Raw genomic sequence first — 12,316 nt, 5'->3', positions numbered from 1 at the left:
AGGATGATATTGTTGTCAGAAGAATTTTGAGGTTAATAAAGAAACCTTTCTAATATTTGGGTCAGTATGATTGTATGAACACGTGTCAGTGTAACAGCATCCGGATGACATTTTATAAAACTATGGCAAGTTCATAAACAGAGTCTACAAAATGAGAATAATCCACAATCATCAGGAGGTTGTGAGTGTTGTTCAATTTGAAACACTAGTCCCTTGCAGTTTTTCAGAATAGTATTTGCTGCATTGAAGGTTGAAGACACAACAACCAGGCTGAATAGACAGACATTACTTTTGACTTGTGATGCAGTTCAGAGAAAGTGTATTGAGACCTTTAACTGACCTGGGGTTGACTTCACAGTTTGATCCTGACATTTACATCAAACACAAACAAAGAAGGTGCAGCTTTAAAGAATCCCCAAAGTGTCTTCATCGTCTGACCTGGCTCTGAACTCATTTTATTCGGAAGACATGACCTGCCATCTGAAACTTTGATGTTTCATGTTTGCTCTGCAGACTCAGACATATATTGCAATGTGGCTGCAACCTCCTGAGTCACACTAATTTAAGATGTCAGCAAATTAAACTATCTAGTCTAGCTGTTAACAATCTTACACATCATCTACATTAAAATCAACTTTAAATATTACTGATCATGTACAGAAACCAAACCAGCAAATGTGACCAACGCTGTCTTTGAAACGTCTTTGATTCCTTTAAACCTCAAACTGTAAGACTGTTCATGCATTTATTATTTTGTACTTTGCACTGCATAGGAGTGATGGTGTGTATTTCATGTCTCCAATTACAACCCTTTCTGTAGTGTCATTTATACTTCATCTAGTCCAGTTCAGTGCTTGATTCTGGTTGGTCATTACAGAGCAATGGTTCATTGCAACCAAGCGAAAGCCTCCAGTCCTTAGAAATTAAGCCAGTGCAGAAATTCTTAAAATTGCAGTTCCTTGTGTGTCCACTTGAGGCTGGCTGTAGAAGCACTGCAAAAGCGGATCTTAGCCCCCAATAAACATGTTTACAGCCTGACACAAAAATGTTTTTGCTCTGAATAACAGACTGTACAGGAGGTGAATTTTGTATAACTTGTTAGTTTTTAAGATATTAAGGTTACAAGTTTTGCATAATAAGTGGCATGGCTGACTTCACTGACAGACAGGTACACTGTAGCTGTTAGCGAAGAGGCTAAAGGTCGCCTTACCTCCTTCTCTTTCTGTAACTAGATCGACCGAAGGTTAGTTTGAGTCAGTGTTTCCAACATGGCATCCAGAGTTCAAAAGAGAAGAAAAACTATTTTGAGAATGGATAAGATGAAAAAAGATGACCAAAATGGGGGGTAGGGTGTCTTTTGACTTTTAATTCACAAGGTTGGGTGATAAGTACATACTTTATAATTTTGATTGTCAAACTTCTGTTTTTGTGTATTCAAATGGATTAATTTACAATGTATTGCTTGATTGCGTGTCTCTTTTAATTATTATTCATGTAAAAAATGTTTTGTTTTTCTGTTTCGTGGATTTGCTCACACCTGATACCAGTGCTACTGCTGCAAACTGGTAGCCACAGCCCTTTTAAGTTGTTTTGCCTGTCTCTGCAAAATGTTTGCCTGATCAAGGTCTAGTACAGAAACATTGCCATTACATTGTATTTTTCAGGATTCTTGTCCTTCTTAAATCCACTGAGAGTTCAAAATGTCACTTCAGAAACCAAAGGGTGACGTCACTGAGAATGAGTCCCTGTTTTACACAGTGTATGACTGAAACTGTCTGTTCTGTCCCTGTAGCAGGTCGTTGCCACAAAGAAAAGGTTGTTACTGTGGCTGTGATCACAGAGTGAATGACTAACTGTGATCATATCAAAGTGCAAAGAAAGCTTTGGTTAATGTGACATCATTTTTTTTTACTGTGTGAAAACCAAGGAAACAGACAAAAACAGCAGAGCAGGTAGGATAGGTTAAAGACCAAATCTGTGGGCTACAGCAGATAATTCTCCAAAATGTAGGATGGTTCATATATGAGACATTAACAGAACACCTGATGGGATACAACGATGTTTAAGGACTTATAAATGGAAAGAAAATGTCACAGACTCCGACAGTGACGAGGCAGAAAAACTCATTCAGGCTCTGCTGATTCATGCGGGCCCCATCAGTGGAAATGTTCAGTTTAATGTGAGTAATAAAGGCAAAGTTATCTCATCTTAAGGCGGCTGCACAGTTACCTGATGAAGCTCAAGCTGTGAGAGTAATCGACTGTTTTCAACAGAAGAAAGAAGCAAGTTGTTGTAGCGAATGAGAACTTCTCTCAGGGTCTGGTCCACCCTGAAGGGATTCTAATTTTCATATTCATCTGCTCACTATACATTACATACATCCCCCTTATTACCTGGCTAATACATTGATCATTTAACACCAAATATTGATTCAGAGAATTCATTCAGTGATTTAAATGGATTATATTTCTCCAGTTAAAAATAAACTCGCAGTTTGAGCTGTCGCCTTCTTAAAATGAGCAAACTGAGCCGTTACTATTGTTATCACTCACATCACACTGAACATTTCATAAAGCCTGGTTTAGACTTCTTTGTTGAATCTACGGCATAGCAGACGCCCTAGGCCCTACACGTCTCCTAGGTTCCTTTGGATCTCTGCCATAGACGTCCTGCTGCTGTGGATGTGCCAGACTCCAGCTGCTACAACTACTACTATCCGTCTCATCACTATCATCGCTCTCTCTCTTAATCTCCTCCATCCGTCTTTCAACCTCAACTCGAACTCAGCAGATGTCTGTCTAACATGAGTCTGGTTCTGCACAAGGTTTCTGCCTGTTAAAGGAAGTTTGTCCTTGCCGCTGTAACTTCCTAAATACTGCGAGGTGCTCTGCTCATGGTGGATTAAGATGAGATCATCCTGAGTCTTATCCTGTCTTGATGTTGGGTCTTTATTAATAATTGAACATAGAGTACGCCTAGACCTGCTCTGTGTGTAAAAACGTCTTTAGATAACATTTGTTGTAATTTGGTGCTATATAAATAAAGATTGATTGATTGATTGATCCTTCACTGTCACCCATTTGAAGGATTGCAACAAACAAATGTAATATGACTTGAACTAACAATTATGACTATAAGCCCAGACCCACCCACCCACCCAATCACCCATCCATCCATCCATCCATCCATCCATCCATCCATCCATCCATCCATGTAGTGAAACACTAGAGTAACATAGTTTCTTTTTGTGACCAGAGGAGTCTCCCCATGCTGGCCATTTAAAAGAATGCAGGTTTCAAGTCCACCACCTTAACTTTCAAAAGACTAGAGGCTATCCCGGACTCTTCCAGTATATTTATGACCACAGGTACTGTATATCAAAAGTTTCCTGAAAATATGATGGTCCCAAATCAACTCAGATAAATCACATCACCACAGCTGGGGTTAGCAGCTCTTTTTGAACAGATTAAAGGAATTATTTTCCAAAAAGGACACAAACAGATACACACACTGAGAGGATGGAGAACATCAAAGCTTTTATTTGATTTTGTTTCAGTTTACCACTCTATCCACATATCCCCCAAATCCCTCAAACGCCTCCTACCCATAATCCATTTTAAGGTAACTGTCAGTCATCCTCTCCATCTTTCCCCCTGTTTGCAACAGCTGTCTAAATCTTAATCTTCCCTCTCCTCCCTCTGCCATCCCTCTGCCATTGAAGTAAACAAGGGAAATAAAACCTCCAGTCTGTCTACATGTGGCTCCTTTAATCTACCCGCTCCATCTCGACTCCAGCATTATATCTTCTCCACCTCTCCTCTTTACAAGTCTCACATGAGGACCCCCTTCAGTCTCTATGCATGGTATCATTGTACGAACACACAACTAGTCACTTCTGACATGAGTTCTGGTGACATCTCAATAACATGATGCTTTTTTCCTCTCCCCTCCAGAGCTGCTGATACATAGGAGACTTTTTTTGTCTGTTGGTGCAGATCGGCAGTATTATCCAAGTAAAGAAAGGCTTTATGGAACGAGACAAGAGCAAAGAACAGACAAGGAGAAACAATTCCAAGTGGAAAATATCACTATAGTTGAAAAACCAAGTCATCCATATAAAGGAAACTTTAAAATGCTGTCTTGCTGCCAAGTATCAAACTTTTGGTGAACTGTCAGGAAAATAACCTTTCAATAGGTAACCTTTTTTTCTTCAGGTTGCAGATGTTAAAATCTGTCGTCCTCTTTACAATGAGCAGGGATCACTTTCTGTTTAACAATGCATTTCAAAGTTCAGATGAGTCATAACCTGTTGCAGTTTCAATGTGTTTTTCTGAAGGTGAATAAATCGGTCCTTTAAAAGCAGAGGAAACTATCAAAATGTGTTGTTGCAAATCCAAAAGATGTTGAAATGTTTGACATTTAAATAATGCATGTAGTGCTGCATTTCTTCATTCAGAATGATTACTGTCATGACAATGTTAAGACAAGGGAGATCAGGATAGTGACAGCAGGAGACTGAACTTTCCAGAATGATGAAATGAAATGAAACAGTCGTATAGTTAAGTAACATTTACATGATTGACACAATTATGAGGCAGAGAAGTGGTACGTAAAGTCTTTTATTAGTTCTACTGTTGTTAATCATGTGTGCGTGTGTGTGTGTGTGTGTTTCCTGCAGGGTATAAGTTGTGTGTTCTGGTTGCCGGATGCTTGATTTGGCTGCACCACCTATGGGGAACAAATAGTGTCGAGTGATAGAGCTCGGAGCAGATATTGTGTGTTCTATTCAAGTATTTAACTCTGCTAACTCTAACTTTCTGTAAGTAAGAATGTACGATGGCCGAACACTTACCTGCACCTGTAGTGCCCGAGTAAATGTAACTTATATTACCTGTAAATGTTCTGGCGGTAAGAATAAGTTAACAAAACTAAGTCCCAGGTATGTGTGGGTAGGTTTCTATTTAAGTATATTTTAGGGTTTTGAGGTTGTTATTAGAGGGTTCATTTCATAGGCCGCCAGCACATGGTAGCACCCAATTGGGGAAGGTATTTAAGTGAGCTTTTTGTCTCTGAGGGGGTGAGTCTGTCTGGTACCTGTTGCTGTCTACATTGTGTTTTTATTGTTGGTGGTATTGATCACTGTAAATACATCTGTGGGGCTCCGTAATGCCGAATCAGAGATGGAGCCGGAACGCAACTGAGCATATCCAGTGGGAGTTAACACATTGACTAGAGTAGAAACCAGAATCAGATCTGGTGCCTTGGACAGATTGGAGACGGACCTGTCATGGATCCGGTTGAATTTGGCTGTAACAGTAGCTGACCCACATCAGTCATCACTGACCACTGACAGTGTTCATTCAACTTTGATTATACCAATAAATGTCTGTAAAGTTAATTAAATGCACTGTTTTCAGATCTGTTTTTACTCAAGTCATATGTATATTTTAACATTTATTCAGACCCAACTGGAGAAAAACTCACCAGCAGCCACTGTTCCAGAAATATGAAGGATATGATCAAGAAATGAACTGGTGCAGCTTCTACTGCAGAGTTTTAAGAGTCAATAGAGACTATATAAACCGTGTTACATTAGTTCCATGATGAATGACAAGCGTTTTGCTCATAGTTAAGATTGTGCAACAAGAGAGACACTTCTGAAGGCGAGTTGGACAGATGACGACAGGAGAGAAAAACAAACACGAGCTGGATGTTGCAAATTAAATGTGTAATTTCTGTTATTTGGACTTTAAGCTCTCTGAGTTTGTGTTTGCTGTCACGCTGTCTTCCCTCCTGTCTGTCAGCCTCTTTGTCGTGGACAATCTGCTAAATTTCTAATGACAAATACCCGTATCAAAAAGTGCACAATATTCTGATTTCACACTTCAGGATCTGTGACAGTAATCCACGCTTGACTTGGTGTGTAAGCAGAGGTGGCAGAGTAAACATTTCACACACACTGAGGCTTGGCACGAATAAAGAGTAGTTGCCTTTGCCTTTTTAGAAATACGCCAATGAAAGTACTTCTAAAGTATCAAAGCTCTCTCTCTCTCTGCACTGATGGAAAATGCTTCCTGTATCTCTAAGGTCAGCCTGAATCAGAGAGGTTTTCATGGATTTTAAAGGAAACCTGGCTGAGAAGAAGTTATACATATTAAAGCTCATTTGTAAGTGCTCACCCTTTGATGAACTTGCAATCTCTCCAAAGTGTCTCCCTGCTCTTTGCTTCCATGCATGTTTACTTATGATCTAAGAGAAATCAAGAGTTTTATGTCTAATTTATCTCATGCGTGCTTCAGAATTAAAAATCATTTGATGGAAAATACCCGGGAAGGAATTTATTAGCTGTCTCCAGCACTGCCATCATTGCCAAATACTCACAGATTCAGTGAGTAGGAGAGAGCTGTCTCTCAGATCCATCCTTCCTGAAGAGTTATGAACCTCTCTCTCTCTCTCTCACGCTCCCACATGAGCAGAGAAGCTGCTTCCTGCTCTCACAGAAACAACACAGTGTGCTCTGAAAGTCTGCTGAGATATGATTACTGCTGTTTCAACATTTAACTGTGCTTGGACTAATCAATAGTTTAGAAAACATTGAAGATGTTGCTGAACTACCTGTTATATAAAAAACCTTTTATGAAATGGTGCTGTCAATCTTCAAAGCCATCAGTAATTTTTTAAACCACTTCAGACCCTTAGTTAATGAGTGAACTTCTAGTATTTCCAGTGTCTCCAGTAGTTTGTTTTCCTTTTCTGTACACTGCTTTCAGTCTGATTAGCAACTCGAGGAGCAACTGATCAAAATTCAACCCTTCAAATATGTCTGCAGAAATAACGCCTAAAATTAATTTCTTTGTTTATTAAAGCTGGGGTTGGTAGTCAGATTTAGATACACTTTTCCCATACTGGTTAAAACGATCTTTATGTCCCGATAGCAATCAATACATAATGTGTTCTCAAGAAAAAGTGAAAAAAGCCGCTATGTACAGCTGGAGTAAACCTGGGAAAACACCAACCAATTACTGCTATTAGGATCCAATTTATGAAACCAATGAGACCCTGTTCTGCCCGCCTCCTGTGCCTACATTTCTTTTTTGTTTGTGTTTTTAACTTTCACTATGATAATTGGTTTTGGAGGAGCTCTCAGGGCAGGGGGGGAGGGATTTGTCAAGTTTGTCAGATCTGTCCTCAAGAGGAAGAGAAAACAACTTTTAAATGATTTGTTAAATTCAGGTCAGATCCTCATCACGGATTCATTCTGGGAAGTCAGGAAATCGGAATGCTGATTGGCTTCAATGACGCATTATTAAGCTCAAGTTGAAATGTCTGATCACTGCCATACACACACTGCTGCTGTGGACGATCCAGATTCCAGCTGCCAGAGCCTACAACTTCTGCTATCTGTCTCACCACTATCAGCTCTCTCTCTGCATCTCCTCTATCCCTCTTTCTAATCCTAATTGGGTCTCAGCAGATGTGTGCCTAACATGAGTCTGGTCCTGCTGGAGGTTTCTGCCTGTTAAAGGAAGTTTGTCCTCGCTGCTGTAGCTTGCTAAATGCTGCAAAGTGCTCTGCTCATGGTGGATTAAGATGAGATCAGACTGAGTTGTGTCTGTAAAATGGGACTGGATCTTATCCTGTCTTGATGTTAGGTCTTTATTAATAATATAACATAGAGTACAGTCTAGACCTGTTCTGTTTGTAAAAGCGTCTTGAGATAACGTTTGTTGTGATTTGACGCTACACAAATAAAGATTGATTGATTGATTGATTGATTGATTGATTGATTGATTGATTGATTGATTGATTGATTGATTGATTGATTGATTGATTGATTGCGATAAATAAAACCACAGTCAGATTACTGCCAATGGGAGCCTGGATGTCAAAGTGACGGACTATCAACCCCACCATGTCGTGTGCTGGGGCAGCAGGCTGAGAGTTGCGGATGCCAACGGACTAAATAAACTCATCCGCAAGGCCAGTGATGTTGTTGGGTTGGAGCTTGACTCTCTGACGGTGGTGACAGAGGAAGTCATTGCCAAAGCTCCACAGCTTCATGGACAACATCCACCGTCCTCTCTACAACATGCTAGTGAAACCAAGGAGCACATTCAGTGCAATACTCATTCCCCTAAATGCACCACAGAATGCCTCAGGAAATCATTCCTGCCTGTGGCCATCAGATGGTACAACTCCTCCCTCTGATCCCTGAACAATAATCTGTACTCTGTGCAATAACCGTGCAATACACTGTGCAATATCTCTGCCATTTCAACATCCTTTTATATATCTCCTTTATTCCCAGCACTTCTGTATATTCTTTATTATTATGTTATTTTATTCTATTTTATTTGATCTTTATTCTATTTGTATTTATATCTTATATTATTCCTTCTTCTATTAATATCTAACTTTCTTACATACTGTTTATAAGAGCTCTGTAATGCCTGAATTTCCCTCCCCGTGATAAAGCATTTCTGATTCTGATTCTGACCCACACTAAAGCCTCCTGATAAGTGATTGGACAGTCCTCCTTGGACAACAATCGTTTGTAAACCAGAAACCAGGACACTTCCTGTACGAAGATCCACCCCCCTTCTGGCAGTCTACATTTGATGCAGGCTTGGTTTGGAGATTTTGGTGCTTGTTGCTGTGTTTTGTGAGTTCAGCAGATTTTCTGTCTGAGTGCAGGCAAAACAAAAGTTCAAACAATTGGCAGCACTAACTTCTTCTCATGAATTGTTTATGGGTAGCTAGAAGTTTTCATGTAGTTGGGTAGAAACAAATCTTTCAGGTCTGAGTCTCCAGCCGTAGGTGAGTTCTATTCGCTGTGCATTGAAGATAGAAGTTCAAAACAATGCTGCAGAAGTCTCTCTGTCCAGAGCGAGTTTCATGCAGGGATTGTTATACAACCGGCTCAACAAAAGGATTCTAAGTTTTCCAAACTTGCTTTCCTCACACAGTTCACTCAGCAGGAGATGGTTCATGTTGAATGCGATCTTAAAACTCTGATTTAAATGAGTCCAGGGAGCATCCGGGTCTGGAAGCATGAAGAGGAGGACTCTTTTAAAACGGTGACTTTTCCTGTGTTAACATCACCACAACAATCAAACATAACAAGGAAACACAAACAGTATCTCTGTGCACCATTGTCGTTTGCATGCATTCAATTGAGCCATTATACATTAACACCAGGGGTTGATAGATATTGATTTTTCTGGGCCAATAACGATAACTGTATTTTATGAGACCGATAAACCGAGCTGGTTGTAGTTGCGCTGGAGTATTTATAAGGATGACTTAAGAACAATCCTAGTGCCTCAGTCTGTTGATATCACTTTGATTACTCTTATTATAATAACCAGGGGTTTAATCTGTCTGGGGCTCTCTCAGGCTCATCCCCCTGTACATACAGACAATGACATAATGCTAAATGGAGAGTTTTTATTTAGAGTCAGAATCAGTTTATTGTCACTTCCAAGTACATGCATTAGCATACATGGAGGCGAAATATAATGTGCCCCACACATCAGACATAAAATACAATAAATTAAAAAGACATCAAACAAGACAAGGCATTAGACAGCTACTCGAAGCTACAAAAAAGTGAACGTGTTGAGGTTAAAATATGCTGTGCTCTAAAATGAATAAAAAGTGTATTAAAAAAGTGCAATTAAAAGAAGGTGCCATTTGAGAATGTTGTCATGATGGAGGAGGGAGGTTGACTTCTAAGCCACCTTAGGAAGTACAGTCTCTACTGGGCCTTTTTGGTGAGTGCAGTGGTGTTGGTGGACCACTTAAGGTCCTCTGTGATGTGGACCCACAGGAACTTTGTGCTGCTCACTCTCTCCACAGCTTTGCAGTTGATGAGCAGTGGTTGTGGGTGGTGCACCATGGCAGCTCTCCGGAAGTCCACTACAATCTCTTTGGTCTTTTCTAGATTGAGGGAGAGATTGTTGTCGCTGCACCACACAGCCAGCTGCTCCACCTTCTCCTGAGAACGCGGCCCTGAGGTGAGCCATCCTGAGTGGGACGGGGCTTGATGTTTTTCCTCCTATCCTGACTGACTGTGGCCTGTTGGTGAGGAGTTGCAGAGTGTTGCGGTGAATCCCAGAGATCTTCACGAGCTGCTGTTTTCTAGTTCGCTCCAGAAGTAAACTGTAAAATTGGGTCACATCTGTCATAACCCACTCCAAAATATGATTTTTTTCCCCCCTCTTCATGCAGCTCATATGTGGACAGATTGAAGAGTGCTCAGACCGAGCCAATTGGAAGACAGTGTTTAATCACTCACAAAGGAAACTATCTATAAGGGGCCTGTTCACAAATTAATTACCTTTTTTTTTTTATAGTTATTGATACCAAACTGATATTTGAAGATAAGGAAAACAGGTTTGACATTATTGTTATGTTCTATTGACAAATCAGACAAGAAAGGAACATAATTCCCATTTTCACAAAAGCTTACAGGTGAGAGAAGGCTTCAAGTGAGGTCATTCAAATGTTCCTCTGGACCCATTTTAACTGCATTTGCTTTACATGATCCTAAAAAAATCACTAAATTATATCCTGACTTGTGGACACAGATTTCAGACTGCAAGGATACTTGACCTTACTGAATGGGGTGTGACTATAATTTGGCTGCACATGAAGCATCACAGGTTAGATGTTGGAAAGTTTAAAACAGGTAAATCAGAGAAAAGCTATTTCATAGATGATTTACTTTTCCTTCTTTCATTTCTCTTCCTTTGTTTCCTTTCTGATCATTACCCCTGTCCCTCGTTGTAGATCTCTCTGGAGCCTCTTAAGTGGGAGCGTTTAGAAGAGCTAGAAACATAACAGTGTTTCTTTATGTTTCCCCTGTTCCTGCTCACTGTGTGTGTGTGTGTGTGTGTGTGTGTGTGTGTGTGTGTGTGTGTGTGAGAGAGAGAGACGGGGAGAGAGAGAGAGAGGGAGAGAGAGAGAGGTAGAGAGAGAGAGAGAGAGAGACGGGGAGTCTCTAGGTGTGGACTTGAAGCCATTCCAGGACAGTGCCTCTCTTCTAATGACTGCCCCTGGGGGTCGCAAAAACACACACGCACACATGCACGCACGCACGCACACACACACACACACACAGGCACACACACACACACACACACAGACACACACACACCATCGCTGTAGCAAAAAGTATTTACCTGAGCTTGCTCTGTCAGCTATTGGCCATTTCATTTCACTCATGGGTCACATCTCACCCTGCAAAGGTTGAATCCCAAAGAGTGAGATGAGAAGAGAGAGAAAAAGTCTTTGCATTAAATGAACGAGAAGGGAAATCTGCAAAACATCACAGGATATATATCTGAGATATTACTGGGAAATAAAAGTGGCCTCTACTGCATTTATTCTCTTGTTTTTTGCATCTCATTGGTACTTTTTACATTAACAGATGCCGATTAAAAAAGCAACAGATAGTGTTAAAAATACAGGATATAAAGTTTACATACATGATGCTGTCTGTTATTTGGAGACTCTCAGGGGGAAATCGGTTTGAACTGTCTCCCTGCACAATGACTCCCATTAGGTTCAGTTAAGTCTACAATATGCAGTGTCTGTGCAGGTCTTTCCATGAACATCGATTTTCTTAACGTAGAGTTTGCAGTCCTACTACGGACTGGTACAGTAGTTTATCTCAACCAAGGGTAGCTTTGGTAGCTGTGCTGTATGGACCCACTGCCCTGACCACTTTGCCTGGACTTGCATCACCCATCTTTGCTGGTTTACGCATGATTATAATATAATGCTGGAAAAAAAACTCTGTAAACTCGCCATCTTGATTGACGTCACCATGTATTCCAGCATGCTTTGCACAGCAAGAAGGCTACTTGCAATGCATACTAAATATGGTGAATTCTTGGTTGCAGCAGGTTACCTGCAATGGGGGGCAGTATTGGTTGCACTGATGGTCATGACAGTGCATGTCCATAAGAAATGTGATATAGGCAAGGCGAGGCAAGTTGATTTATAAAGCACCAGTCATACAAAGAGCAATTCAAAGTGCTGTACAGAGTTAAAAACCAGAACAATAACAAGCAACAAAAAATACAGCAAACACTTTGGGTTTGGATGAGGTACATGTAATTGGAAAGTGCCTTATCCACAAGGAATGCCGTGGAAACAACAATGGCCTTTTTGGCGACAAAGTGAGCTCTGAAACATTTCCATCTAGGGCACACCTACACTGGCATTGTGAGTGTTTGGGTCAGTGTTTGTTAAAATTAGCTAAATTACATGGTAGACCCTATCTGTCGCCATTAGCCTCTCTTTGATTCTG

The 12,316-nt window shown here is 40.5% G+C and overlaps 1 long non-coding RNA gene across 1 annotated transcript; it reads right to left on the bottom strand.

Annotated features, from left to right (window-relative positions):
- Positions 1-9,462: 9,462 nt before the first annotated feature.
- On the bottom strand, positions 9,463-11,596 carry LOC117817785. The gene is made up of 3 exons (XR_004632212.1): positions 11,490-11,596; positions 11,184-11,241; positions 9,463-10,161 (listed from the first exon to the last, which is right to left on the bottom strand). It is a non-coding gene; the product is annotated as an uncharacterized LOC117817785 (long non-coding RNA).
- Positions 11,597-12,316: the final 720 nt, after the last annotated feature.

This window comes from Notolabrus celidotus, chromosome 8 (assembly GCF_009762535.1).
Source record: "Notolabrus celidotus isolate fNotCel1 chromosome 8, fNotCel1.pri, whole genome shotgun sequence".
Lineage (NCBI taxonomy): Eukaryota > Metazoa > Chordata > Actinopteri > Labriformes > Labridae > Notolabrus > Notolabrus celidotus.
The sequence above is the reverse complement of the archived record's forward strand: the minus strand, read 5'-3'. Positions and strand labels throughout refer to the sequence as shown.